This window comes from Etheostoma spectabile, chromosome 19 (assembly GCF_008692095.1).
Source record: "Etheostoma spectabile isolate EspeVRDwgs_2016 chromosome 19, UIUC_Espe_1.0, whole genome shotgun sequence".
NCBI lineage: Eukaryota > Metazoa > Chordata > Actinopteri > Perciformes > Percidae > Etheostoma > Etheostoma spectabile.
The window spans coordinates 17,026,583-17,032,411 of record NC_045751.1 but is presented as its reverse complement, the minus strand read 5'-3'; the positions used below and the strand labels follow the sequence as shown (position 1 = coordinate 17,032,411).

The window sequence follows — 5,829 nt, the reverse complement described above, 5'->3', positions numbered from 1 at the left end:
TAATGGCAACTATGATTGTTTTAATTCATCATGTGGTTGTAGTGCCACCTTCTGGTGTGAGGACATCAGATTTTACAAGAGAACTTCAAGTAGATCTTTGAAGTAGGCTACTGTCTTTGAGTAAATATTTGAGTACTTGATTCTTTTATTTGTAAAGCCATTTTCTAGTTTTACTAGATTTCATAGAGAAATATTGTACTTTTTACTCCACTACATTCACCTGACAGCATACTTTTACTCAAGTAAAGCATGATCCAAATACTGGATCTGTGTATGTGTCATCAAAATGTGGTCGCAATTGGACTGTTTGTGTAAGAGCTGTGGCAGGTTGAGAATTTTTGACCAGTGACATAAAACATTGTGTTCAGGTGCAATGGAAATAAAAGACACCTACCTGGCGGTTCTTGGCAGCTCCTGCCAGAGGTAGGTACATGTTCCCTGAAGCTGAAGAACTTTTGTCAATGTTGTAGTGAGGATCTCCAGCACCACACGTCCTGAGAGCCTGAGGAAGAGGTCCACACACACACACACACACACACACACACACACACACACACACACACACACACACACCCACACACACACACACACACACACACACACACACACACACACACACACACACACACACACACACAATGTCAGAGTACAACACAGCTGCAGTTACTCGAGTCACAATTCAGCAACTTTTTTACTTGTTAACATTGAACAACTTGTATTTAGGAGCTGTAGTTCTGTTCTGGTAACAAAACAACATTTGGTTGTAATGATGTACCCAAATGTCACCTTCCAGTAATGTATTGTTACAACTTAGTATCACATTTTCAGCTTTACAGAGCTAGGACAAGCTAACGCGCGCTAGCTAGCTTAATTAGCAAGGTGCACGTGTAATTAAGAATGAAATGCCGACTCCTTAGTGTCTTTAGTAGTAAACTAACTAAATAAATAGTGTCTTTCAGTACAACCGAACGCTGAACGAGACACTGTAGGTGAAGAAGTGAAGTTCAAAGACAAAAACAACGACAACACCCACAGGCCACAACATCGTGGTAGTGATTGACTTGCCCCTCAACCACAAGGTAATGTTAGCCCCACCCCTTAAACATCCCTGCCCTGCTTTACAGTCTATTTTACTCTATATAGGACCATCATTTACAAAATTAACCTCATGCTGTATTTAAGAAGACTTGAAACTAGCAATTGGAACCATAAACTCACTAGGAATGATTATACTAAGTTAATAAATCAAGTGAGAAGTATAGACGTTTTTTTCACAGACTTCTGTAAAATTTGACTTCTTTTTGCAACCAGTGCCCCCTGCTGGAAATTACATGGAATGCAGGTTTAAAGCACTTCTGCATTTGCCAAATTCTTTTGGAGCCAAAGGTTGCCGCTTGAGGTTGCTTATCATCTTCCAAACGTTTAGCCCTGTTATCAGCCATGCCATGATTAGATTTCATAAGGGCAAATAGTTTAATTGTTATAATCTAATTTAAAATCTGCTTCGAAAATAAACATTTGTTTATTTAGCATGTTTTTTTTGTCCACATGTACTCGTGTTGTGTCCCCCAATGGGTAGGCCAGGTGCTAAAATTAGTTTTTAAAATTTTAAAATATGATTACACCCGCCTTGCGCCCCCCACTAATCCATTGGGTAGAGTCCTGTCAATCTGACAATTGGGTTTTCTATTGGATCAGAGTACTGTCACATGGCTAACTGCTCTGCCAATCTTCCCAGCCCTTGTCACAAGACCAATTAATATTTCCATGATGACTATCCAAAATTCTGATACCATGGAACGAGCACTTTGTATTGTATTTGCATGTACAATTTGTTTAAAATTAAAATAAGTTAACTTAATAATGAATGTGAGGTTTTATATGGTAGAATTACATTATGTTGTTCTATCTAATTCACTATTTCCTATATTTCTAAGCAGATTTTCTATGCTATATTCTGATTTTACATCATGTTTCTAACGGTGTTGTGACCAGCAACGTAAAAAAACCTGGGCAAATATTGAAGATGTATTTGAAATATGGAGACGGCTTAGAGCCCAAAAGGACGCAGAGTTGGCTAATATCCTCCTGAACAGGTAAGCATTAGCTTCAGGCTAATTATCACGGCTACTGGGAACGGGCATTTTATGTAATTTCAACATTTGTGTATTCACAGAGAATTATATAGCTAGAGTACCAGAGTTGGTTACTCGCTAAACAATTGAGACATAGCCAGTAAAGTGATCCCGACTGGTCCTTGTAAATTGTAAAGAGAGGACCATGAGTTAACAGTGTGCTTAGCGATTGCTGCCATCATTCTAAGTCAATGTAACCAGCATCTACCTTTAGCTACTTTGCTGTGCAGTGAAGTAATGTCTTGCTATGTGAGACAAGCGTCTAGCAACATTGTAAATTATATGGTCTCAGCCTTGCAACCTCCGTTGCAGGGGAGATTATTCTCTCCAGTATTTTTAATTTGTACAGCAGTAATTATTTTAAACACTAGCTGTCAGTATTACATATTGCACCATTTGAAGTTACCTAATGCTAGCGGTTAAGTTTAGAGTCTTCCAGTGCTTGGTAGTCAGGTAAATCTTTAGTCCTCCAGTCTGTTAGGTTTACCTGTAGGGTGGCAGTCCAGCACACCTTCTACAACTTTACACTCCTGGGCCGGGCTGCACTGCCACGGCTCGCAGATGATGTTGTTGTTGCCGTTACACTTGCAGCGCTCGGAGCAGTCCTTCTCTGTGAACCACTACGTTGGTGTTAGCGGCTGGTATTTGTCTGGTTTCAAGTTGTCACTTTGGAGTTTCCATTGAATTTCCTGCCGGGGAAACAACATTAAGACTCAGTGCAGACCACTGGTACACTCAAGCAAGTAAAGTGGACAGAGTAGCGGTCGAGAAATAGACCAAACTTATCGCTGGCTGCAATCAGTTGTGGAATTGACCCCGTAGAGAATGTTGTTATTATGTCTGAGAGACCGATACCACTAGGAAAGCCCTGTTACTGCCTAAAATACTGGTAAGCATTGGTAAGTACCATTAGTGTGAGTGGAGTTAAATATTCCACTTGCCAAAAAAAAGGTAACTTTTCATGTCTAGTAGTTTCCAAATGAGACAGGCTTTTTTTCTGACACAAGCACCATCTAGGTGCTATCTGCAGACTTTAGGGTAAATTTATCTATCACATCTGCAGTAGCCTACTTCATGGTAAGTGCATACCTGAGCTCCACTGTTAAAGCTAGGTAAATGTGTTCATGTGATAAAGTTTAGTAAGCCTACAGTATATCTACATTGGAGGTCTCTACTTTTATAAGAGAGACCACTTTGGTTCACCACGTTGTGTTGGCTTGCTGTGTCTGGTGGGGCCCGCGAAACCAACTTTTGGAGCCTTTATGGCAATGAATGTAATGTGAAACACTATTCTGCTATTTATCAGGTAGAGTTGTCTACTTTTGTATCAACGGTATTTCTTATGTCATTTTAACGCCATCACAGGTTTGCAGTAGCCTGTTTCATGCTAACTGGAGCTCTTTATAGTGACAAATTGATTGTGAACACTATCCTGCTATTTATCAGAAAAACGTCTGTGTAGCCACAGAGAGCGACAGCTTCGTCTGTAACACCACACAACGCAAGAGAGAGAGAGAGTAAAACACCCACACTTATGCAAAGTAAAACTGGATATAAATAAAGTTCTATGGCGTTCATTGTTTTTTGTCAGTTTCACAAAAGGTTTACCTGAGCCAGGCCATATAACAAAGATAGAAATCATATCACCATACAGGGTTAGTAGTATTCTGCTGTTAAAACGTAATAAAATATATGACACACTGATATTGGATCAGTACTTGGTAATGGCCAAAATGCAAGTTCAAGTATCGGAATAGGACCATTTCCACTTGAAATGGGTCACAACTGGTCCTTACCACACATGCCACAGAGCAGGCCATTGTAGGAGGTCGGCACGGTGACGTCAGCGTGGTGGTTGCCATCAAAACGCACCCTTAGGCCAAAGGATGTCTCCAGGACAACAAACGTGCCGCTCAGGTAGATCTTTACGCCATCGATGGAGGTGACGGGGGGAACAACCACCGTCCCATTGACCTGGAAGACATACAGCAGAGATGTTGGTTCTGATGCTGGGCAGATGTAGAGTAGCGCTGCACTATATATCTCTTTTTTATCCTCATTGTGATATTTTAGTGGTGCCTTTTGTGTTTAATTAAATGTTTAATTTGTTCAATGAAAGGACTTTGGGAAGGATTTCCTTTCATTTGTTTTCAATTTCAACAAATAATTTCACGTATTTTATACTGAAAGCAGAAGAAACAGCAAACTGAGTACACTCTAATATGCTTACTTATTGCAAATGATATTTAACAATGTTTTTACATATCACATCTTTTCCTCATACCGTGCAGCCCCAAAGTGGAGGCATTGATTGAAGGCAGTGCTTTCTTGTCTATTGTTCCAAATGTATAATTCATAGACCTTCTTTTTAACGCAGAAAAGAGGGGAACTAATGATATTAATAAGAACTCAGTTCCGATAAATATTGCAATGTGATGCAGCCATTAATAATGTAAATAATTTTAAATTAAAAAAATGTCTCGTCTGCTGAGAAAGATTTTCCATCTTCAGTTTCACTCCACACTTTCCCCCTGGCCATGTCCCCCCCCCGCAAACTCCTAATTTAGTAACTGAAACACATCTAATCCACGAACGGTCTGCAGTTGGACACGTTCAGAGTAGCCAAAGCATAAGAAAGACAGTTTTTGAAGAAGTGCAAAAAAACAAAAAAAACAGCAGAGATTATTATTTTAGCGAGCATGTAACATACCTGGACTGTGCGACCCTTGCCCAGGATGACCGTCACACCGCTCACATTGATCACCACGGCCCTGACATAGGAAATCTTCTTATTGCTCCCTCTGTGCTCTTTCTGGGTGTCCACGGTGAAGTAGGGCATGCCGGAGGAGGCGTTGCAGGGTTTGGACAGGGTGTAGGAGCACGCTCCCATATAATGGTGGGTGTGTTTTCAAAGGTGGTGTAGTGGGGATCGCGATACTGAGCAGATACCATTTCCTGAACAAAAGAGGCAAGAATTTACTTAACTTTAATTGGTTTTGTTTAGGTTGTAAAATGTAATAGATTTTTGATTTTAGAATTATAATTGAAAGTACTGTTCAAATCTTCCTCATATCAGCTCTTCTGGTGGCGTCCTGGAGAGTGATAGGGGAGTTATTGTGGAAGATGTGCTGGAGATGTGCGATGCCTCTTTGTTTCATGTAGTGAGGAGATGGTGTGTATTTTTTTATGTAGAAAGTCGGGCTGTGCTTAGGTGTGTGTGGTATCATGGTGTCATAGACATTTTGTATGTCCCCAACACACGTAAGTTCTTTCAGAAGTTTGAAAAATGTCATGGGTGTGTAGTGTACATACCCAGGGACCAGTCATATTCTCCGTCGTTTAGCTGGCAGCCTCAGTGGTTGGCTACAGCTGCTGTTGTGACACTGGACAAACCACCGCTTTGACACACACACTTCGGCTCACAACCCTCCAGGTACCAGTTATCCCACCTGACCCCAACCACACACACCCACACCCCCCACACACACACACACACCCACACACAAAAACAATGAATAGTCATATACAATACAATCTAAACATCATGCCTCCCAAAAATGTATTGTGCAGATACTTACATAAATTGAAACAACAATGTTTTTGAGTATGTGCTTGACACATTCATACATAATAATATCTGCAATGTATCAATACTTATGGAATGTTCGTCACCGCTGCAATAATTGCCATTCCC

At 40.6% G+C, this 5,829-nt stretch overlaps 1 protein-coding gene and 1 long non-coding RNA gene across 2 annotated transcripts in view; both read right to left on the bottom strand.

The window, feature by feature from the left end:
• Positions 1-5,829, bottom strand: part of zanl (zonadhesin, like) — a 67,636-nt gene that overhangs the window by 27,901 nt on the left and 33,906 nt on the right. The gene's annotated exons all lie outside the window — the stretch shown is intronic.
• The window catches only part of LOC116707230 (uncharacterized), a 3,395-nt gene continuing 196 nt past the window's right edge, over positions 2,631-5,829 (bottom strand). Inside the window, exons 2-3 of the long non-coding RNA XR_004336429.1 lie at positions 4,658-4,666; positions 2,631-2,755 (exon numbers count right to left, since the gene is read on the bottom strand). This is a non-coding gene — a long non-coding RNA (uncharacterized LOC116707230). The remainder of the gene's footprint in view (positions 2,756-4,657; positions 4,667-5,829) is intronic.